Raw genomic sequence first — 24963 nt, 5'->3', positions numbered from 1 at the left:
TGTACTTAATAAGTTTTTGGTTGGGTATTGGACATTGTAAGTTTTATTTTTGAGTTTTATTTTTTCTTTTTTATTCTTTGAAGACTCTTGAATTTTGTTTTGAGTAGCAGTTTATTTATTTGTGGATTAAGTTATAAACCTTCATAGGTCTCTCTTGAATGCCCCAGGTATTTAGTAATTTCTTTGCACTCTGCATGATCAGAATTTAAATGTCTCTTATCCCAACATGTGATCATTTAGGAATTATTCAGTACCACTCTCTCCCCACCAAACCCAGTACTGGTTCTCTACCTAGACCCTAAGAGTTTTATTCTAGCCATTTCATGCTTAATGTTTAATGACAGAGTCAAAGGAAGCTTTATGAAAATTTATGGAACTCTTGGGGTTAGCCATCTACTATCTTGTACTTCGCCCTCAATTTCCAGCCCCCTTTATATGTCTGACCGAACACTGAAAGGCTGCTATTGTCTGTTTCTTTTAGTTCTTCCTGCATAACAATATGGAAGGTGCTTCCAGAAGAAAGCTGGACAGATTGTAATACTCCAGTTATCCTCCTTTTCTTAGGAATCACAGTCCCGTGCTGTCTTTGTTCCAGTGTTTGAAAACACATATTTCATATATTTTGACCTATTTTCTCATTCTTTTTTTTCTTTTTTTTTAATGGAACACTTCACGGATTTGTATGTCATCCTTGAGCTGGGGCCACGCTAATCTTCTCTGTATCATTCCAATATTATTATATATGCTGCCAAAGCGAGCACCTATTTTCTCATTCTTTATTGTAAGAGGCCCAGGTACTTCATCATAGTTGGAAGTGATAGTCTCAAGTCTCCGTAATCCTAATTTTTTAAATGTCTAAATTATCACCATTTTTCTTCCTATGGCATGTTCTAATTTTTTTTTTGTAACTTTATCTTCCAGTTTGGTAAATCCGTCTGGTCATCCTTCCAGTCTATCTAGTGTTTTCTTTAAAGGCCACATTTTCAAGTGTACTGTTTTTGTTTTATTCTTGGCATTTCCTTTAAAGTATCCTTGTTATTTGAAAGATTGTATTTTTTTCTTTACACTTTTTTAATTGAGAGAGAGAATGGGTGCAAGTGAGCAAGGTTGGAGAGAGAAGGAGAGAGAGAAAGAGAAAGAAAGAGAAAAATAGAGCGATGTAAGGCTCACCCAAAGCGGGGCTTGTGTTCACCAGAAGTGGGGCTCAAGTTCACCCCATGAGGGACTCATGAACTCACAAACTGTGGGATCATGACCTGAGCCAAAGTAACATGCTTAACTGACTGAGCCACTCAGGTGCCCTCTTTTTCTTTACAAGTTTTTATCATTAAGTCCTCATCATCTTTAAATATTCAGCTATTCTCTTGTTTGTATTATCTCATATTAGTGGATTCTCCTGTGTTTTGTGAATTTTGCCTTTGGATGTCAAATCAATAGGTGTTTTCCTCTGTGAAAATCTCAGTTATACCTGTGTCTTAGGTTAAGCGAAATAAGTTGTCCTTGTACAATATTTTGAGTTTGTTTTAGCCAGGGTCATGTGGACTGGTTAAAGACCAGATTTATATTAGTTTCTCAGTTTGAGTTTAATTTTCTGTATGATTGATTTGATTTGAGGCCTGGTACTTCTGTATGTATAATGCCTAGTTTTCTAATATCCTTTAATGCTTTTAAAAAATTACTTTTTTTAAATTCAGTCAAGATTTGGGACTGGTAGCTTGCTTTTGGCAGTGCCCAGTTTGTGTCCATGCCAGTAGGTGCAAAGTTTTGTTCCTAGTTTTGATGTCCATATGATGTCCTATTTTGATGTCCGTTCCTATGTCCATATCTCTCTTTTGTCCATGCTCTCTGATATGTAAACAAACAATCTGTTATCGAAATTTGTTATTTATCAATCTGTTCTTTATCAAGAACAGATATGACTGCCTTAAGTTCACTCCTATAATAGGTGCCTAAACTCAAATTGTATGCCCATCTCCAATATATTTAATGCAGTATTTGTGTACTAGAATGAAGAAGGAAGTCTTGTCATGTAGCTTTGATATGACATCTTGAGCAGAAATTGTTATATGAATATGATCTCTCCTCCTTGTCAAAGTAACTTACATCTGTGAATTCTGTTGGATAATCAACCAAATATGATTTTCTTTGATTATGTAGGTAGTTTGATATGTTGTATTAGTGATACATGAAATGAAACTCTTGTTTATGATTCTGAAATTGTTGTATTTTAATATTTTAATATTTTGCTCTCTACCAGAAATTATCCTAGGTGTCCAAGGGGAGCATAAATAATGTGGCTCACCAGCCCCTCTGACCACATAGAGCATTCTCCAGGACTGCAGACAGTCAAGGGCTGGTTCCTTTAAATTCTAGTTACCTTTTTAAAATCATAGCTTTTTTTTTTTTTCTTTTTCCCTATGTCCCAGGGCAGGGGATTCAGCTTCTAGTCCCTCAGTAGTGTTTCTCCCATCAATTCAGTTACCTTCTCTGGAGCTGGGGTTCCTGTGATTACCCTGTCTCTATATCTTGCTGTTCCCACATGGTTCTCTATCTTTTGGGGTACAGATTATGTTCAGTAAGTCCTTAGTTCTTTTTCAGTATGAATTGCTCTATATGTAGGTTTACATTTGGTGTTTCATGGAAGAGGTAAATTCCAAGTCTTCCTGTAGTGCCATCATAAACCCTCCCCTAGTCATTAAATTATGTATATGCCCTTCTATATTTCTGAAAAATTCTATGAATTCTGTTAGGATTTTAAAAAGTCTTGAAAGAGATTACATTTAAATAGGCTATAATATTTATGGATAATATATTTTGTTTCAATATAATATAGAAGTTGTGGATTATTGGTTTTAAAAGATTGGGTATGACTTGGCCAGTTTTGCACCTGGATGATAGCTACATAGGGGTATATTATACTATTCTCTCTACCTTTTAAAGGATAAAAATTTTTCATTAAAAATGTTTTTTCAAATATAGCTTTTTAAACTTTTTAAGCAATCGTAAAATTATGGCATTTCCATGAATTCGTTTACTACAATTAAAGATACGTAATTTGCATTTAAAAATCTAAACTCACTATTTATTGGTAAAGTTGTGCTATTTAAAGCAGAAAATTTCAAAATTGAATCTAAATAGAAAACAAATCTATTGAAAAGCTAATAAACCCTAAGCAGGAACCTCATTACGCAACAGGGCCTTATTATCAATTCCATTTATTGTTAATGACATACACTTGGAGCGATGGTTCTAACAGAGGCTTAATTTGGAGACAAAACAGCCAACTTCTAAGGCCTTTTTTTTCTTTTGTAGTAAGTTTCTCCGTGTGACATTTGAAAAATGGAAAGAATATTTTATTGTTGGAAACTAATTTTCAAAGGAATATATCCTCTTTGAATGAACAATATAGGAAGATAATTGGGGTGGGGGAGAAAAAGATGTGGAATGTATGTTGAACATTTCCCCAAATGAATGTAGCTAGGACCAAGTCCAGATTACACTAATATTAAAGACATTATGTCATTTGCTACTTCTGAATGCCTTTTGGCATGCAGTACAAGGACCATAGCTGGGGCTTTTAGCTTGTTATTGATATATTTAATGAAACCATCCTCATATATTGTTAGTTGTCCTTTTTAAAACAAAAGTGGTTTTCCTGAAATGGCTTATCTTTTTGATATTTTTCAATTTCTTCTATCTGTTATTTTCCGGGCAATATTAATCAAGCAGAAAGATAGCATTTTTGAAGCATGGATACTAACCTTCTAGAGACTCGTTTGGACTAGGAAAAAAGCATGATATTATATTCTTATTCTAAGATTCACTAGATTTGCTTGAGAGTAAGCTAAACTACAGTTAAAAGAATCCTGCCTTTTCTAAAGCAGGCTGTTTGCACCCAGGGAAATTTTTATGTCCCTTGTGGTTGAAGGCACTTTTAATCTACTCTGGAACTAGTTTGAGTTATTAAAGAAGATTGTAAACCTTCGCTATTGCTGAGGTCTGTTCAGGTCTGTTCCTCAGAACACCTTAGTGCAAACTAAAGGACATGAAGCCTGAATTCTTTTCTTTGATAGAGTATATTTCTACTACATCAAATACATCTCTGGATACTGGGTGAAGGAGTTTCCCTGTATGTGTGTCTCATTAGTCTCTATACCTTGTCCTCTAAAGGTCCTCCTTCTATATAGAAGAGGAGGAAGCATCAAATTTTCTTTTATTTAATGATAATCTTTATCAATATGAATTTTGGAAACTAATAAACAATATAAGCCTTTGGATATTAAAATACTTCTTATCTCTAACTGGAGATAAGATATGGCCTACTATATTTCTAGAATGGAACCACTTAGCCTGAAGGTAATACATATTTTCTTTTTCATTTCTTTCTGATAAGAAGGAGTCACTTCTCTTTGATTTATAGTTCTCATAAGGAAGGTAATATATTTCATGATTAATTTTAGCTCCAAATCATTTGCATATTGAATAAGAGATTCAGAAAAGACTGAGAAAGTAACTATGTACCTTTATTTACATTTAATAATCAATATGATTTTTGCATTCAACACATATTTTTATCATAGCTCTTTTTTAAAATGAATTTTGTGGAAATATATTGGCAGGATAGCTACCATTTTAGATCACCTTTTTATATTCTAAATGTAAATATAGATACTTGTTTCTGCCTATGCCCCACTTCCAGACCCTACTGTCTACCTCAGCCCCTGTAAAGTCAACTAGATTAGCAAAGACTAGTTTTGCTTAAATGCAATCTTACTTCGTCTTCTCTAGGGCCTAGTTCATGTACTTCTGCAATTTGTGAAGTCTGTAGCTAATTACTGGGACTCATTCATGAGCCACTCAAACTTCAGGGGCATTAACACCCTTGGCACCATCCTTGACCAATGAGAACAGGAAAACAATGCATAAAATGCCTTCTTTTTTTGTCCAAGGGGAAGGCAGATCAGAAGGTATTGCCATATCAACATGGGGCATCTATGTAGGTAACTAACCCAATAACGCACAATATTGGCTTTCCTCCTTTTATGTTCCACAGTGCTTTGTGTCTCACCCCTCAACATCTCAAAACAATCCAAAACAAACCTTTGTCTCAGACTCTGTTAAAATAAGTTTTTAATCTGGCATAGTTTGCCTCAAGTAAAATCCTGACTCTTATAGCAATTGTTGCCTTAAAGTGCTAATAATTTCCCTGAGCTTCCCATTTTTTTAATATTTAAAATACGGATTATACATACTTCAAGTAATATTATAAGGATTAAATTTACATAATATGTGTAAATTATTTAGGATAGGTTTTGCTTTTAGTGAGCACTATAGAAGCATGTGATTGTATTTTTTTTTAAGAATTTGGACTTTTTTTAAAGTTTATTTATTTTGAGAGAAACAATGTGTGTGTGAGTGGGAAAGGGAGATAGAAAGAGGAAGAGAGAGAATCCCAAACAAACTCCATGCTGTCCCTCACAGGGCTTGATCTCATGAACTGTGAGATCATGACTGGACCTGAAACCAAGAGTTGGACTGTTAATGAACTGAGCCGCCCATGTGCCCTTCGTGATTTTATTTTGTCCCATATACGTTATCTAATTTAAAAGTAACCATTTTATGAATTTTACAAAGTCACACAAATTATATGTGTCAGAATATGTAATGACTTTATTAATATATATATTAATATAAATGCTATTCTATATACTCTAGGCTCACTGTCTTTCATAAAAAAAGCTTACTTTTATTAAAATTTAGTTATTACCTGATTTTCCCTCTTCTTCCCTTTGAAAGATCTCTGCTAACCCAATTTATTAATAATAATGTATTTTGTACAAAAGTCTTATTTGTCTTGAATTCTCCAAAAATGCAAGTTGTAAAAGCTTTTAATTTGAACTAAATTGTACAAGTTATGATTCTCATTAAATTTACTACATAATCAAAGTTCTAGGGTTTATTATGCAGCATTTAATTATAGCTTGTCAAGACTGTGGATTTAAAAATATTCTTATATGAAGAAAATTATAGGAAACATTAAAAGTCTGAGTGAAGGAAGGGAAGGGTACCTGGGTGGTTCAGTCAGTTAAGCATCTGACTTTGGCTCAGGTCATGATCTCAGCGTCTGTAGGTCTAAGCCCCACATCAGGCTTTGTGCTGACGATGCAGAGCCTGCTTGGGATTCTCTCTCTCTCCCTTTCTCTCTGTCCATTCCCCATTTGTGTTTCTCTCTCTCTCTCTCTCTCAAAATAAATAAATAAACTAAAATATTAAAAAAAGTTTGTGTGATAGAATTTACCTTAATGACCTATTTATCCACTTATTGTGGTAGAGAGTAAAAATTATTCAATTTCTAATAAAGAGGTAGAGGATATCACCACCCTTGAATTTGTACTCAACCTTAAAATTTACTGTGGGCCCTAAAATGGAGCAGTACTGATGGTGTACTAGGTCCAAGTCTAAACCTCAGGATATTCAAGACGTTTCCACTTTCTCTGGAAACTCTGAGGATATCATGTGGGACATATTTCTACAAGAGAGAAAATACATGAAGAGCCATACTAAGCAAGTTCATCAGACCAGTCAGTTCTGTAGGCTCCACCAGCCTGTCCTCAGACATATTAGATGGTCCAGCCAAGATCAACCTAATCCAGTAAATTCAAACAGTACATCCCAGAAAACAGGTAGGAACAGGAGAAATAATTAAATATTATGGTCTTAAAGCAATTATGTAATTTTTCAGGTTTATTGAGGTATAATAGCAAAAAATAAACCTCACCTGTTTTAGGTGTACAGGTATGTGCATTTTGACCAACTTAAATAAACACCACCACAATGATATCTACTATTTCTGCCATCCCAAAGAATATAGACTATTTCTATCATCCATTTGTAAGCAAATAACCCACCACCACCACTGCTTTAGTCCTTGGTAAATGGTGATCTAATTTCTGTCCCCATAGTTTGACCTTTCCTGAAATGTCTTATAGGGGCACCTGGGTGGTTCAGTCAGTTAAGTATCCAACTCGGTTTTGGCTCAGGTCATGATCTCACAGTTTCATGAGTTTAAGTCCCACATTGGGCTCTGCACTGACAGTGTGGAGACTGCTTGGAATTTTCTCTCTCTCCTTCTCTCTTTGTCCCTCCTCTGCTCACACTGTTTCCGTGTCTCTCAAAATAAGTAAATAACATAAAAAAATTTAAATGTCTTATAAATGGAGTCATAAGACATATTTCCTTTTGAGTCTGTTCCTGAGTTCATTCAGGATACTCCTTTTGGGACTCATTCATGTCATGCATGAATTACACACATTCCTTTTTTATGCTGAGTGTAGTGTAGATATACAGTGATGTGTTTATCCATTAGGTAGTTGATGACTTTTTGTGTTATTTCCAGGTTTTGAAAATTGTGAATAAAAGGACCATAAACATTTGTGTACAGGCATTTGTATAGATCTACATCTTAATTTCTTTTGTATCTAGCATATGAATTTATAGCTTTGTCCACTTGCCAGGACTTGTTTTTGTCAAGTCTTTCATTACTTGCTTCATTCTTTCTTTTTCTTCTTTTCCTTCTTCTTCTTTTCAGCATTTGATTAGATATGCGGTATCTCACTGTGGTTTTAATTTGCATGTGCCTAATGACTGATGATAGTGAGCATCTTTACATGTGTTTATTGTAATCCAAATCACTTCTGTAGTCAATTATCTTTTCATGTATTTTACCCACTTTTATTATTTTGTTTCTTATTAGTGATTTTTCAAATTTCTTTGTGTATTCTGGTTACCAGGACTTTATTAAATGTGTCTTGCAAACATTATTTTCTGACACTATTGCTTTTCTTTTCTTTTCTTTTCTTTTAAAATGTTGTTTTGGGGTACCTAGGTGCCTCATTCAGTTGAGTGCCTGACTCTCGGTTTTGCCTCAGGTCATGTTCTCAGTGTTGTGGGACTGAGCCCCTTGTCAGCCTCTGTGCTCAGTGTAAAGCCTGTTTAAGGTTCTCTCTCCTTTCTCCCCTCCCCAACTCATGTGTGCAATAAAAAAAAAAAAAAGAAGAAGAAGAAGAAAGAAAAAAGAAAAAGAAAGAAAGAACAAAAATGATGTTTTGCAAAAAACAGGTTTTGTATATGTTCTATCTAAAAAATCAATATCAGAGTTTCTCCTGTTTTCTTCTAGGTAGAAGTTTTCAATTTTAGCTTTTACTTTTATATTTACATTGTTATTTTCCTTGCACAAGAATGTATAATTGTTTCAAAGTACTTCTCTATTGAATAACAGTGCTCACTTTGTCAAAACAATTTGTTTATATGCATGTGTGTCATTGTGTCCCATTGATATTTGACTATCATTTTCCTAATACCATACTATATGATTACTGTAGCTTTATAGAAAATCTTCAAATCTGGTAGTGTGAGGCTTACAACTTTGTTTTCATTTTTCAAAATAGTTTTGGCAACTTTTGATTTCTTGCTTTTCCATATAAAGTTTAGCTCAGCTTGTAGATTAAAAGTAGCCTCGGGGCACCTGGGTAGCTCAGTCAGTTAAGGGGCCGACTTTGGCTCAGGTCATGATTTCGTGGTCCGTGAGTTTGAGCCCCATGTCGGGCTTTGTGCTGACAGCTCAGAGCCTAGAGCCTGTTTCAGATTTTGTGTCTCCCTCTCTCTGACCTTCCCCCATTCATGCTCTGTCTCTCTCTGTCTCAAAAATAAATAAACATTAAAAAATTTTTAAAAAGTAGCCTCATAGATTTCTCTGAGATTGTGTTCAGTTTGTAGATCAATTTGGGAAAATTTTGCATTTTGACAATTTTAAGTCTTCCAATTAATGAACATGAGATATCTCTCCATTTACTTAGCTCTTCTTTGATATTTATCAACAATGTGGTATGTTTGTTTATTATACAAAGTATACCCATGTGTTTTCTTTTTGAGATTTATTCTTCTGTTATATTTTTACTGGTATTGTAAATGGTATCTTTATAAGATTTCTTATCTAATTGTTTATTGCTGCTATGTTTAAAGGTAATTGATTTTAACATGCTGGCTTTTTTCCCCCCTGTAACCAGCTAAACTCACTTATTTTAATATCTTCTTCCACATTTTCTCTATAGACAATCATGGCCTCTAAGAATAAAGACAGTTTTATTTCTTACTTTCAAATCTATATGTCTTATATTTCTTTTTCTTGTCTTACTGCACTAACTTGCATGTTGTAGAATAGAAATGGTATAAGTAGCAATTCTTATTTTGGTCCTAATCACAGAATGGAGCCATTTAGTCTTTAGCAATAAGATGTGATGTTAATTCTAGTTAACAGATATCTTTTATAAGGTTGAAAAATTTAGTTTATATTAATAGGTTGTGAAGAAATTTTGTCATAAACAGATATTGAAATTTGCCAAATGTTATTCAGGTATCTTTTGAACAGATTTTTTTTTCTGTTTTAAAATATTGGTATAAATGAATTACTGTAGTAGTCAGGCTTCTTCAGAGAAACTGAACTAGTAGGAGATAGAGATAGATAGTAATAAAGATAGATACTGATTTACTATAAGAAATTGGCTCAATGGCCACAAAATTATGGAAGCTGAGATGTCCCACAGTCTGCTGTCTATAAACAGGAAAACTAGTTGTGCAGTTCAATCTGAGTCTGAAAGCCTGAGAACCAGGGAAGCTAATGTTATAATTCCTAGCCACAGGGCAGGAGAGGACTCATATTCTAGTTCAGCAGTTAGTTCATCGCAAAAACTAAACCTTCCCTCCGATCACCTTTTTGTTCTATGAAGTTTGTCAGTGGATTTGATGATTCCCTCCCACATTGCTGAGGTCAATCTGCTTTACTCTGTCTACTGATTTCAATGCTAATCTCATCTGGAAATACCCTCCCGTTCCCAGGATAGATGTCACTTACTTATAATATTCCATTCTACTTATATATGCTAGGCTTAGTTTGCCAATATTTATAAATAATTTTTTGGGGCGCCTGGGTGGCTCAGTCAGTTGGGTGTCTGATGTCAGCTCAGGTCATGATCTCGTGGTCTGTGAGTTCAAGCCCTGCATTGGGCTCTTGCTGACAGCTCAGAGCCTGGAGGCTGCTTCGGATTCTGTGTCTCCCTCTCTGTGCACCTCCCCTGCTCATGTCTCTCTCTCTCTCCTCTCTCTCAAAAGTAAATAAAAATTTTTTAAAAATTAAGAATTTTTTTCCATGTTCATGAGGAATAATATTTTGTAATTTTCTTTTCTTACAATATCATTATCTGTTTTGGTATCATTGCAATGCTGGCCTCATTAAAAAGAGTTAGGAGGTATGCTCTTTTCTATTTTCTGGATTTTTGTTTTGTTTTATTTGTTTTTAGAATTATAATTTCTTCCATTAATCTTTTATATAACTCATTAATAAATCCATATGAATATTTTTTCCCCTTTTTAGAAAGTTAACTATAAACACAGTGTCTTAATAGATATAGGACTAATTGCACTCTTTATTTCTTCTTGAGTGAGTTTTGTTCATTTGTGTTTTTAACATTTTCTTTTCATTATGTTATTAACTTATTGGCTGATGCCAATAAATTTTAGAATGGTTTAGCAAATATTTAGCAAAAAACAGCTAATTGATATAGTCATTCATATATGATTCATTAACTCAACGATGTGCTTTCAATATATAGTTGACCCTTGAACAATTCAGGGGATAGAGGTGCCACCCTCTTGTGCAGTTGAAAATCCACATATATATTATATACTGTATTCCTACAATAAAGTGAGTTCAACTCACTCAATAAAGTGAGTTTAAGAGTCAATTGTAAACTTAAAACATCAATAATATTTTTTAGGTTCTGTTATATACCCTGGGTATGATGACAAAACTGAACTGTAAGAAATAAGAATCTATTGTATTCTGTAAATAATTCTACAATATGTGAAGCCTAGCATGACAATGACTATCTCAAAGAGGTTTATTAGGTTTTTACTATGAAAGAAAACTTGTTACTTTTGTATCAAGTGTTATTTACTATGTAGTGCTATGCAGTGCTTCCTATGTACTAATCTGTAAGTAAGTAGCACTGTTCAAACAATAAGAACATTTTTAATCATTTTTGTACTACAAATTCATAAAATGTTCAGACTTCAACAAATCTTATTACTTTCTCTGGCTAATCCTACTCTAGCTACACTGATATCTTTACTGGTTATATATCATGCTTCACATATTCCCACCTTGAAGCCTTTGTAATCCCAGGTTTCTGTACCTGAAATATCTCATTTATATTAATCCTTAAATGTTAGTTCCCCAAAAGGACATTCCTTAGGCATCATGATTAAAATTATAATTCTTTCCTGTTTTACCTGCTTACCCTTTTTAATTTTCTCATAGCATTATATGAAAATATACCATATATTTGTTTATTTATGTTCTGTCTTTCAACTCACTTTAGTATGCAAACTCCACAGAAGGAGGGATTTTATTTGTTCACTGCTTTGTTTCCCTTATTGCTTATCTGCACTGGCTAGAACAGAATTTAGCATATCATAGGCATGTAATAAATATTATTGAACAAATAAATAAAGAAGTGTCCATTATTTTAGGAGCTCTAATTTTTTAGAACAAGTAACATACTCATAGAATCAGAGAATTTGGCTTTCATTCTGTGATCCTGCTATTAAATTTGAGCACATTATATAATTTTTCTGAGTTTTCACTTTTTTCAGTTTCTTAATTTAAATGTCCAACTCTGCTGTCATATACATTAATTCCTTCTGCCTGAAATGTTTCAGTGTTCCAGCCTTCAGTGATTACTCTTTCTTCTGCATTACTAATAACGCTGTTGTTCAGTATGCTGCATACTTCTATACTCATTATACTAAACAGTAATTTGAAATGTATTTAACTTTCTTACATTTGTCTTTTTTCTTGAAAAGAGTGACCAAAATAAGAGGAAATGAATCTTATTTTTTAATTAGCCAAATGAATTTAATGGATCAACTTTTTTTTATCCTACAACCATGATTAATGAAAATCCTTCACACGTCTGATTGAGATCTGACATTTTATAGGCATGGATTGAGGATTCTCCCTTTTCTTTACTGGATAAAAGAATATAAATGCTTGGAAACCTTCCACTTAAGTCTTTATATCAGGTCTGTATAATTTTTCTAACTTACAAGGACAGAAAGCCAAAAAATCAAGTGTTTTGTCTTTTTAGTCCTTCTAAAAATTCCCACACTGACTAGATCTTTCAAGTATTCCAATTGGATTTCCCTTCAACTGGCAGAATTCAACCTACCCAAACCAACTATCTTTTCATATAATCTATTCTTTACTCCTTTCCAAGTGTCATGGTCTTTTACATCTTGAAAATCATAAATTTTCCTCAGTTTCCTCTTTGTGTCAGAAATTTTCAAGCCTGTAGCACTGCAGTTATGTTGCTCCCTTTTCTGTAGGGTGTAGAGAGGCAGAGGGAAAATTTAGGCTTCAAAGATGGATCAGGAAAGGAGATCCATCATAGTGATGTAGATGTAGGGACAGTAAATATCTTATCTTCTTTCTTGACATCAGGTAAAATAAACAAATAAACTAATAGAAAAAAACACTACTGTTTTTTCTCATTAAGTTAAAAATGTCAACCTTCATATAATGTTTATGGTCTTATTTTGTTGGAAGAGTTCTTTATTTGTCCTTAAATTTTATTTAAAAGCCGTTTTTATTTGCCTGTTTTCCTTGTTGACAGGGAAAGTAGAAGAAACTTGAAGACAAGTGTTATATGTCCTATTTTATAACTATAAATTTGTCAAATAATTTGTCTTATGTAGAGTAAATTCTAGATAGTGATTAAAATTAAAAGAATGAAGTATATTTCTATTTTTTTTAATGTTTGTTTATTTTTGAGAGAGAGACAGAGCATGAGTGGAGGAGGGGCAGAGAGAGAGAGAGGGAGACACAGAATCCGAAATAGGCTCTAAGCTCTGAGCTGTCAGCACAGAGCCCGACGCAGGGCTCGAACTCACGAACCGTGAGATCATGACCAGAACTGAAGTCACATGCTCAACCGACTGAACCACCAGGTGCCCCAAGAATGAAGTATATTTGTAAAGCTAGCTATCTGTTTTTATTTAGATGGACTTTGTTAGACTTTGATAGAACATTGTTCCTTCTTATAATTCTAGTTTTAGATTTTGTTTCTTATTTTAATTGAACTTCATACAATTTATTGTCTTCCTCCATTTTATTACCATCTCCATAGTGAAAAAGCAGAATATTTAAAATTTATATTTTAATATACATTTATTCATCTTTCATGAAATACGTTTTGAAACTATCATTTCTCTTATTTCTGATAGCCTTTTCTGCTGAATTGATCATGTGTGTTGTGCTTTATTTATTTATATTATTTAGTGTGTGTGTGTGTTTGTGTGTGTGTGTTTGCATGTGTGTGGTGTACTTTAGAAAGCACTGTATCCATTCTCTCTAGTTAGCCCCACACAACAGCCTTGAGGAGGAGAAATAGTATATTCTCCTTAACCTACCATTGCTGGAGAAGACAAGTTACAATATATATCCTAGTTCACAGATTGGAGTGCCAGAAACAGGAATTGAGGCCTTCTGCCCTGTTCTTCAGTGCTATGTCTACTATATCAAGTCACTCTGCAACGATGCAGCAAACTGTTCCAGTATTGATAGTCAGGAGCTATATAAAAGAAGCCACTCACTGAAGACTGCATATTCTTTGGCTTTGTGTGACATTTATATGAAATTCTAGAAAAGGCAAAATCAGTTTGCTTCTGGCAGATCAGTGATTAGAAGCAAGGGTGGGGGTGGGAATTGATTGCGTACAGGTATAAGGGAGCTTTGTGTGGTTATGCGAGTATTTCAAAGCCTGACACTGTAGCAGTTAAAATGACAGTAGTCCCCCAATATATGGAACTGCAAGCTTAAAAGGAAGGAAACTTTTAGATGTTTATTATACCTGAATAGAATGTAAAATATATACATTGTCAGCAGACTGTTACTTCTACATCAGTAACATAAATATAGAATTTGTTTTATTTATTACCCAATCATGTGTAATCAATTGACTTTTAAAAAATGATTTGCCTTTAAATCCTTTGATAATCAGTTTAAGGCTGAGCAGTTTGTTAAAAATGCAGAGCCTTGTGTTTTTCTCCCATCAGACCTGATGCACTAATCACTAGGGCACAGTTGTGTTATTCAGAACATGGAATGAGGTCACATTTCTCCCTAGTGGAGAGTAAATAGCAAATGTACTTTAAAAAGTACCTGGCATTTAATGCCTAATCCTTAAGATTAGTTGATGTTAAAAATAAATAAATAAAACCAAGAAATGCTTACTTTCTCACAAAAGGATTTGACCAACATTTTTTTGATTAGTAATTTTCTATATGTCCAGTCATATACATTTAAAATAAAAAAGTATGAGAATATTGGGGAATGAGTTGAAGCAAATAAATAGGTATTTTAAAAGATAAAGTATGCATAAGCTTAGATTATTTTTTATGATTTCTTCTCATTCACAGCTTATAAATCACTTGAGATGATAATTTTTCCTCCTCCATTATTATTTTGTTTGTGATTTTAATGTGAGTACTACCTTAAAAAATTATGGAAAAGCATAAATATACAAAAGGAAAAGTAAATAATAAACCACTATTGATCCAATATCCAGTTTCAATGTAGTCAATATATGTTTCTCTAAGTCTATACCTATTCTCCATCCACATCCCATCTTAGTTATTTTTTTCAGTTAAATCCTAGATATCACTTTATTTCATCCATAGATCCTCCAATATGTATCAAAAGATACTTTAAAAATCCTAATTCCAGTTTTTATATCTTTTCTGAAGTAATTAAGTATAATTCTTTAATGTTATAAAAACACAATATTCACATTTATTTCAATATTTCATAGTATTTTAAATTTACGGTTTGTTTGAATCAGGAAACAAAATACATATGATATGTTTCATTGATATAGTTTAAATTATTTTTGACTTATAAGCTTCCCCTCCTTCTTTTCCCTTATAAATTATTTGATACAGAAACCAAGGAAATTGATCCTCTATAACTTAGGACATTCTGGATTTGCTCATTGCCTCCCTTTGTATCAGTTAAGGTGGTCTGCATACTTTTTTTATTTCCTGTAAAAAAAAAAGTAGTTACATTTAGAAGGCTGATCAAATTTGTTCTATTTTTTTAATAATACTTCACAGCAGGAGTTGTAAGCTTCCTATTGTATCACATCAAGTGATATTATGTCTAGTTTTCATTCTTATTGAGATTGATCTAACCAACTAGATTTTTCTTGTGTTTTTTTTTTTTTTAGTATCAACACAAACTCAGAATGATCCCAATGCCAATATTTTTACGAAAATTAAGCTTATGAAAAACATTTAAAATGTCTTGCACTATTGTTTTACCTTCTACATGATTTTAATTAAAAGTTTGCTTCATTTATTATTTCATATCTCTTTTTCCATTTATTTATTTTTATTATGGTAAAATATACATAATATGAGGTTACCATTTTAGCCACTTTAAAGTGTATAGAAAAATATGGAATGCTTCATGAATTTACATGTTAGTATTTCACAGGGTCCATGCTAATCTTCTCTTTGCCATTATGAGTTTAGTATATGCATGCTACTGAGCAACAACTTGAATTTGTTTTTATCTTTAGGATATATGTGAATATCTGACTTGGTCTATATTCCAAATTACTGTAGCTTAAAGTCCTACTAATGAATAGATCCAATGGCCTTTAAACATTTTTCATTGCAAATATATTTCACTGTTTTGTAATTTGTTATTTATTGATTATAATGTTTATTTGTCATATTTTTTTGGACATTTGGACATTTGGACATTTGGACATATTTGTCATTGCAAATATATTTCACTGTTTTGTCATTTGTTATTTATTGATTATAATGTTTATTTGTCATAACTTTTTGGACAAGTAACAAACTAAAATTATTAATTTTATCCTTTATTGATTATGTTTTGTGAATCATAGTTAACACTATTTTCTCTACTTTCAAGTTTGTAGGTGAATTTAAATATATTTCTTTTAATACTATGTGGAGATAATTTTGCTTTTTCTTCATATGGCTATGCCACTATTCCAACACTACTAATTATAAAGAATATTTTTCTCACTGATTTCTAATGCTATGTTTGTGATATACTAAATTTTTATTTGCAAATTTATCTATTTCCAGATTTTCTATCTTAGTCCATTCATTTTCTAATGCCTTATTCTCTTATACATACAGGACATAAAATACATCTCATCTAGAGTGAACTAGAATATCCTTCTCATGGTTTCTGTGCTTTCTCTATTTTTGTTTGTCCTTTCAGATGAACCTTATAATTTTCTATCTCAAGGGGAAAAAAAGATCTGTTTTTTTATGGCAATAATATTAAATTTATAAATCAAATATTTTTGTTAATATTCACATGTATGGTTGGTTTGTAGATTTCATTTTTGGAGCAATTTTTATCAGGTTTTATAATCAATATAACATTTACCTTAAAAAAGAATTTAAAGGGTTTTTTGTTCCTTTGTTTATGTTTTCAAATAGTTTAGTACTTGGATTATCTTTACAGTCACTTAAAGCAATTGCCTTCTGAAAGCATTTGGAGCTTAAATCAAATACTTTTACCATAATATGTATTGGTTTTGGCTGCTTGTGAAAACTTTTCTCTGAGAAATAATATTCTCTTTCAATATGAAGATGTAATTCTTAATTTATTTCAGAAAAGTTATATGATATTATGGTTTTTAATATGTATTCTTTGTTCTTTTGTTTTCACTTGGAGTGTGTGTGTGTGTGTGTGTGTGTGTGTACTTTCTCCACTTTTTCTACTACTTCCTCCTCATTTATGCCTCTATTAATTTTTGCTTGATTTTAAAATTTACTATTCTACTTTTCATTGTCTATTCCTTTTACTGTATCATGTATGATACCTGTTCATTTCCATTGTCTACTTAGCTTTGCTTGTATTTATGAAATTATTTTAAATTTATTTCTAAATCATTCTAGAACTCAGTGAGGTCTTATTTTCAACCTCTCTTATTTTTGTAATTTTATTTTTCTCTTTTTTTCTAGTTCTTATGATTTTTTTCATATTTTAATTATATTTGGTTTATTTTGAAATACTAAGCTTCAATGTTTAAAATCTTTTTTAGGAGAGCATGTTCTTTTGGTATATCTTCAGTGTCTTAAAGATGTTTATTTGGCTCATATTTTTTTGACCTAGAATGAGTTGATATGGAATTAACTACAATTCTATTGTATTATGAATATTTATATGAAATAAGTTTTCTTGAATTTTAAAAAATATCTTTCCAGATAGGGGGATATTTAAGGTAGCTTTCATAGCTTCATGGCTTCAGGCTTTACTGTGAAGCATCGCAAAGTTAGTTCAGGTACTTTGAGAACTGTCCCCTCTCTTCCTTTTTTTTTTTTTTTTTTTTTTTTTTTTTTACCATCATCAGAATATTTCCTTTCTCTCCTTCTTTTCCACACTGAGTGCCCCAACTCTTTTTCTTTTTGTCCCATAGTATCTTTCTCCTGCTTAACGTGTGTTTTATTCCCATCAGTTTCTCTTTTGCATAGGTTTTGTCCTTGAAGGAAACTTCTTCAGTTGGTTGGTTTCAAGCATTCATGACACCTCTATATCCTCAGCATAGTCTAACATTCCTGAAGTCTCCTAAACTCATCCTTACAGTAGAAACAGAAAGTCTCCTCTCTTGATGCTTTTCTCAGTTACCTTCACCTGACTTCTCTTCCAGAGTCTTCTCTTGCTTTCTGAATGAATTGTTGTTGGTAGTTTACTAGCATCAGGGCTATTATATATCTTTGTCTTTCTCCTTCCTCTCACACAGTTAATTATATACATGTTGTAGTTAGGCACAGCTCAGTGGAATTTTGTGGTTTGTGAGGATACCACTTCACTTCTTGGGGTTAAAATGCTTTCAGTGTTCTATTAATTTACATATTTAGTACTTTACTGCATTTATTGTTATGTCTGTTTTGTTAGGAGGTTCAAGAAGACTTAAATACTTTGCTATTCCAGTAACAGCATATTTATTTTAAATGATCTTTACTTGTAAGAGCAACTTAGGTTCATAGCAATATTAAGCAGAAGATATGGATTGACTTTTGTATATTAAACTTGTATCCTGTAACTTTGCTATGATCACTTAATTAGTTTCAGGAATTTTTGTTGATTCTTTCAGATTTTCTACACAGATAACCACAACATCTGTAAACGAAGTTTATTTCTTCTGTCCCAATCTATATGCCTTTTATTTTCTTTTTCTGTCATATTGCACTAGATAGAACTTCCCAAATCACAGTGCAGGTAAGTTGAATTCAAAAAGGAGGTAGTGGTATCACTGTGTGGTAAAAACAAAATTATAGTTCAATGCTGCTGTGGTGGCTTGGGTTTCAGGAGCAAAGATTTAAAGAGAAAGGCATGGCAGAGAATGGGCCACAAGAAAGTATATAAAATTATTCGTGTCTTTGGTTTAGTGTTTAGCTATGCACTCAAGGAGTAAAACTCCAGGATGTGTAGCAGAGAATAACCACAAGGAATCAGGAGAGATTTGAGTAGATACCTAAATCAATAAAACTATCTGTGGCCAAACTCAGTTAGAAATACCATGGTGAGCTGCCAGGACTTTGAGTTAAGAAACCAGAAAGGCCCTGGTCTAGAAATATGGACCACGTCCTAGAATTAAGATACATGCTCTAAGAGTAAAAGATATGCTTAGGGGAATTAGAAGTCAAGATAATCCACATCTTTACAGTGTATCACCTTCAATATATGAGATATAAAATTACTAATCATATGAATAACCAGCAACAAGTAATAAACAGTAAAGAAATGCAATAGTCTATTGTAAGAGCAGGCCCAGAGATGATACATATATTGTAATTAGTAAGGACTTTAACATACTCTCGATACCTATGTTATAGAAAAGACAGAAAAAGAAAAATAATGTGAATAAAGGGATGGAAAATATTGGTAAAATGTTTATGTATTTATATAAAGAAAAATCACTGGATCTCATGGAGGTGATTAAAAGCAGACCAACACAGGATAGGCTATATATTGAACTCAGAAATACATTATTAGAAATGATATGTAAACTGAAATAAAGAAAACAAAGAAGGCAAACATAACAAAATAAAACAAAGCATAAAGTACATGTGGAAATTTGTTAAAAAAAAAGTCCCAGCGGGAGAAGACAGAGAGTTGGGATAGAATCTATACTTGAAAAAATAATGGCTGATAATTTCCCATAGCATTTGGGAGATATTGCCACTGAATTGAAGTGGGATAAATACAGGGAGAAACATACCTAGGTGTATTATAATCAAATTGTTAAAAACTAAAGACCAAATGGTAATATTCAAAACAGCTACAAAGAGAAAACACTGTAGGACATTTAATAGGAAAAGTATATAACTCATAGCTAAGATGTTAATAAAAAGTAGAAGTCAGGAAAAAAATAGAAATATACCTAAACTAAGTCTCATTAATACAGGAGATTGGCAAATATAGTTTTCTGGATAGCTACCCTCCTGTCCCTCATCCCTTATGGAGCAGGTCAAGGAAAGTTCAGGAAATGTATGGGAGAACAAAAAATAACTTATCTGTACTGTGGGAAATAAGAATATTGGCATATATCCTTAGGGACATAGTCAACATTAGGCTTTGGTGACATATCTCAGTGGTATTTTCAAGTAAGAAGTTGGATATGCAAATTTAGATTACAGAGGAAATTCCTAGAATTCACACACAATATGTGATATCTTCTAAGAATAACATAACAAAAGAAGTATCTCAGATCAAATACTCAAATACTCAAAAACTTCAAGGTTAAAATTAAGGAAAGTTTTAAAATTTACAAAAATATTTTTGACCTGATATACATGAAATTTGATATTCTAATTTATAATAAATATTCTAGAATCAAGGAATATTCCTTGATTAAAGTATAGCATCAGAAACTACATACATTGATGCTGTCATATTACCCAAAAGTATTACTCCCATTCTTCCCATGATTAATTTTACTGAACTGTATAAATTTGAAAAAGCAAATCTACTTAAGCTCTTATAAAAAAGTCATGTATATCATGTATAGTTTTATTGGTAATATTGTTTTCTTTTTTTTTTTTTTTTTTTTTTTTTTTTAAATTTTTTTTTTTTTTTCAACGTTTTTTATTTATTTTTGGGACAGAGAGAGACATAGCATGAACGGGGGAGGGGCAGAGAGAGAGAGGGAGACACAGAATCGGAAACAGGCTCCAGGCTCCGAGCCATCAGCCTAGAGCCCGACGCGGGGCTCGAACTCACGGACCGCGAGATCGTGACCTGGCTGAAGTCGGACGCTTAACCGACTGCGCCACCCAGGCGCCCCGGTAATATTGTTTTCTAAATCACCCACTATTCTATTTCATCAACTCTCTTCGGATAAATTTCCTTCAGGATCAATGCACAATTTCAGTGTTTTCCTTTATAATTTGTTGGCTTAACTCTTACAAATTCTGGATGAAGTGATTGATCATGTTTTCTCATTATTTTTAGAGGTAAATATGTTGCCTATTTCTTGCAAGCAGGCTGAACTCTCAGCATATATTCTATGCATTAAATTCAGAGTTAATTTGAATCGTAGTTTTAACTGTCTCATATGGGTCAGTTTGTGTCCTCCAAAAACATATGTTCAAGCTCTAAACAGCAGTACCTCAGAATGTGCCCTTATCTGGATAAAGGGTTGTTGCATGTGTAATTCGTTAAGATGAAGTCGTACTAAAGTAGAGTGGGCCCATAATCCAATATGACTAGTGCTTTTTTGAAAAGAGGGAAGACAAAGCGTAGATGCAGATACATAGGGAGTGTGCCATGTACAACGGAGGCAGAGATTGGCATGATGCAGCTATAAGCTGAGGAATGCCAAAAATTGATAGCTTCCACCAGGAACTAGGAAGAAGCACAGAGGGATTTTATACTTAGAGGGAGCATGCTTCTGTTGATATCTTGACTTCAAAACTATGGAAGCATAAATTTCTGTTGTTTTAAGCTACCCACTTTGTGGTACTTTGTTATCGTAGCCCTAGGAAATTAATATGCTGCCTTTATGCTCAATCCCTTCACTTATTTTTATTTTGTTTTTCATTGTACTTATACATAGGGTTTTTATTTTTTTATTTTTTTAAAGTTTATTTGGAGAGAGAGAGAGAGAGGCACAGAGAAAGAGGCAGAGAGAAAGAGAGAATCCCAAGCAGGCTCCCCCAGTCAGTGTGCAGAGCATGATGTGGGCCTCAAACTCACGAAACTGTGAGATCATGACCTGAGTCAAAATCAAAAGCTCCATGTTTAACCGACTGAACCACCCAGCCACCCAAATTTTTAAAAATTTGAGTATAGTTGACACAATGTTACATTAGTTTCAGGTGTACAACTTAGTGATTTGACAAGTTTATATCTTATGTTCATCCCAAGTATACCTACCATCTGTCCCATTATATTACTATTACAATGTCATTGACTGTATTCCTTATGCGGTGCCTTTTATTCCCCTGACATACTAATTCTAGAACCGGAAGACTGTATCTCCCTCTTCCCTGCATCCATTTTTATATAACATGTATTTTTTTAACCCTTGGGGCTAATCCAATTTACTACTTATAGGAAACAAGCACCTGCTCAACCTTGTTTATTACCTCCACGCCAGTCTGCTCTTTCAGTGTTAAAGGGGGATGGGCAGATTGCGATTCCCAGGCATCGCAATGTAGGTGGGTCACTTTAGGGAAAACCTCTACCAGCTCAAAAATTCATCTTACATTAGCAGTGAGGATTTGGGCATCACCCCGAATCATAAGTTTCTTTACTCATAAGTTTAAGGCCTACAATACGTATTTTAATATGACTCCTTGAATCTTTTTTTATTTTTTTTAATGTTTATTTATGTTTGAAAGAGAGAGACAGAGTGTGAGAGGGGGAGGGGCAGAGAGAGAGGGAGACACAGAATCCAAAGTAGGCTCCAGGCTCCAAGCTGTCAGCACAGAGCCCAATGCGGGGCACGAACTCAGGAACTGTGAGATCATGACCTGAGCGAAGTCGGACACTTAACCAACTGAGCCACTCAGGCGCCCCGACTCTTTTTTTTTTTAATGAAATGAGGCAGAATTCCTTTCTATCCATTCAGCATCCATCCTGTAATATAAAAATTTAAGATGTGATCCAAGCCTCCAAATAGCTTACTATCTTATGGATGTCTTAAGATTGCATGCCTCTGAAAGTTAATGAAATACACAAAATAATAGACACCCACATTGTAATTTTCATACAACAAACAATACCTCTATAAGAATTTAGAGTTGGGATTAATCAGTAGAGGGCAAAGTAAATAATAAACATGCAAAGTGTCGATAAATCAGGACCTAAGCTGAAGTTTAAGGAGGGGGTAGAAAGGGTTTCAGCTGGTGAAGAAAGAGGATGGTATTTCAGGAAGGAAGCAAGTTGAGCAATGCTTGGATGATAGTTCAATGCATGGTGCAAATAAATAATGATACCAACTCTAGAGAAAGTTCTGTGGTTGGGGTTAGTGGAAAATAGGCTTGTCTAAGTGGGAGGCAGAAAAATTGCAGGGAATCTGGAGGAAAAAAAAAAAACCAGGAGCCGCTAAATCTGTTTAGGAAGGAATTGGGAGTTGTTGTAGAGCTTTTGAACACTAACATAATGAAAGGACCTAAGGGAGATTAATCCAGAGATAGTGTGGAAGATAAATTAGAGTCAGAGAAAGAAAAAAGAGTCACAGAAAAGAGTCAAGAGAAAAGAGCCTGAGAGCTCTTTTAGAAAACTAATGAAAGAATCCAGACCTGTGGTGTCAGAGGCCTAAATAAATGCTACTGACTAAGAGCATCAGCTAAGTTTTCGGAGTTTTTCTTCAGACTCTGATTTCTCTATAACTATTTAATTTCTCTTTTTCATCTTGATTGGATTTGAGCCATTGGCATTTATCTTAGGGATCTTTTCACTGATAATGAAATATTTTTGTTTAACCTTGAAAGACTTTGAATAAACTTTAATTTTTAAAAGCACTTAACATGTATGAGTGTGTTTATAATGCTCACTATTAAGCTCAATATTGACAATGCCAAGTCTGAAATTTTCAACTATGTTATCTTTAATTTCCAAGCTGTGTTAATTTTGCTGCCTGTAGAACCTTCATTTCCATCTCATTATTGTCTCTTTTCTTGAGACTACTCTAGCTAGCACATGTGTCTGAAATAGGTAGATGCTTTTTCTTTGAATTTTACCTTCCTTGTCCTTTTAGAAAATGGAACCTCTTTATTTACATATTTCAAGGGTACTTTTTATGTCGTAATTGATTTTGAGGACTGTGGCCTGATACTTCTATTTAAATAGAAATTTATGTAAGTAATTTGAGACATCCTTCAAATTGCAATATCATCAGTATTATATGACCTGTTTTTGAGTACCAACACTAAAAAATCCATTATATACATTTAAAATTTTTTTTGTGGGTATTTTCATTTTTTGAATGTAAAACATACTTTTTTCCATAAAACATATTTCTAATGGACAATCCTTTGAGCTCTTTATGCAGATTTAGCCCCAGGAAAAGAAACAAGGAGAGTTGAAATGAATGACATTGAATATCCCACGTATGTTCATTTGAGAGTCACTAATGTTCACAGAATGAAAAACAAATTGATAAGTATTCAGGAAAATAGATGACTGGAGATTATTCAAAACATATTCTACGACTAAAAACATTTCAGAACTATTGTGTTTTAGGATATGAAATTCTGATAATTCTTTGAATCAGAGTCAACTGAGCATCATTCCTTTTAAAATCTCCACCTGCTGCTGCAAAACCAGCCTAAATAGTTATGTGGCAACCTGTATTGCATTTTGAAACTTAAATTCTTAGAATAGTAATTTTGCACTGGGGTGTCTGTGTGGCTCAGTCACTTAAGCGTCTGACTCTTAAGTTTGGCTCAGGTCACAATCTTGCAGCTTGTGGGTTTGAGTTCCACATTGGACTGTATGCTGATGGTGCAGACCCTGCTTGGATTCTCTCTCTTCCCTCTCTTCTCCTCCCCCACTTGCACTGTCTCTCTCGAAATAAATAAATCAACATTAAAAAAAATATTAGTAATTTTGTACTAGGAATGTATTATCCTTGTTAGAATTACTATAAGTGATTTAATGGTACCATATTTTCAAAATAAATGCTATTAAATAAATTTTAGCTGTATCAATTTTTTTCAACTAAATGTATCAATTATTTAAATACAAATTATAATTAATATAACTTAATATAAGTTAATATGCAGTCTGTATTTTTTAAATTATATATAATTTTTCTTTTTTTCTAATAAGAAATAAAATACATTTCATTCTTTGGCAGGAGTCTTATATTATTTTTTCAGCCAAAAGTATATGTAAAAACTTTTTTTAATCACAAAACTCCTATGATAAATATCTATTGTTTTTATACTTACAGACCTCATCTACTTTACAGTATAAATCGTATGATGTTATAATTTGACAATATGACTGTTTCCTTTAGCAAAGTATAAACTCTTAAAAGTAAAGTTTTACTAAGTGCTTAATAAATTCATTGATAAGTGAATGCATGAATTTTTTATGTTACTAATTTTTTTGGTTTGTTACTTTGGACTTTGTTTAACATAGGGACATAAATCTTTAGGTACCTAATTTAAATGAATATATAGCTATCTCTGGACTTAAAAAAATGAAATCCAGTTTAAAATTCTTCCACATTTAAGTAAATGGATGGTTTTGTATAATTATTGTTAAATATGTTTTCCTAGGTAATCCATTATGGAGTGCATTACAAAATTCTTGTGAAGAGCTGTGATTGATTTATAATGACCTTA

At 33.0% G+C, this 24963-nt stretch overlaps 3 non-coding genes across 3 annotated transcripts; all 3 read right to left on the bottom strand.

The window, feature by feature from the left end:
- Positions 1-654: 654 nt before the first annotated feature.
- Positions 655-761, bottom strand: LOC131489473 (U6 spliceosomal RNA). The gene has a single exon (XR_009250578.1). It is a non-coding gene; the product is annotated as a U6 spliceosomal RNA (small nuclear RNA).
- A 14801-nt stretch (positions 762-15562) lies between these two features.
- Positions 15563-15664, bottom strand: LOC131489738 (U6 spliceosomal RNA). Its single transcript, XR_009250701.1, has one exon. It is a non-coding gene; the product is annotated as a U6 spliceosomal RNA (small nuclear RNA).
- Positions 15665-21790: 6126 nt separating this feature from the next.
- On the bottom strand, positions 21791-21938 carry LOC131489270 (U12 minor spliceosomal RNA). Its single transcript, XR_009250455.1, has one exon. It is a non-coding gene; the product is annotated as a U12 minor spliceosomal RNA (small nuclear RNA).
- Between the last annotated feature and the right edge of the window lie 3025 nt (positions 21939-24963).

This window comes from Neofelis nebulosa, chromosome 1 (genome assembly GCF_028018385.1).
Source record: "Neofelis nebulosa isolate mNeoNeb1 chromosome 1, mNeoNeb1.pri, whole genome shotgun sequence".
Classification (NCBI taxonomy): Eukaryota; Metazoa; Chordata; class Mammalia; order Carnivora; family Felidae; genus Neofelis; species Neofelis nebulosa.
This window is presented reverse-complemented; position numbering and strand designations above follow the sequence as displayed.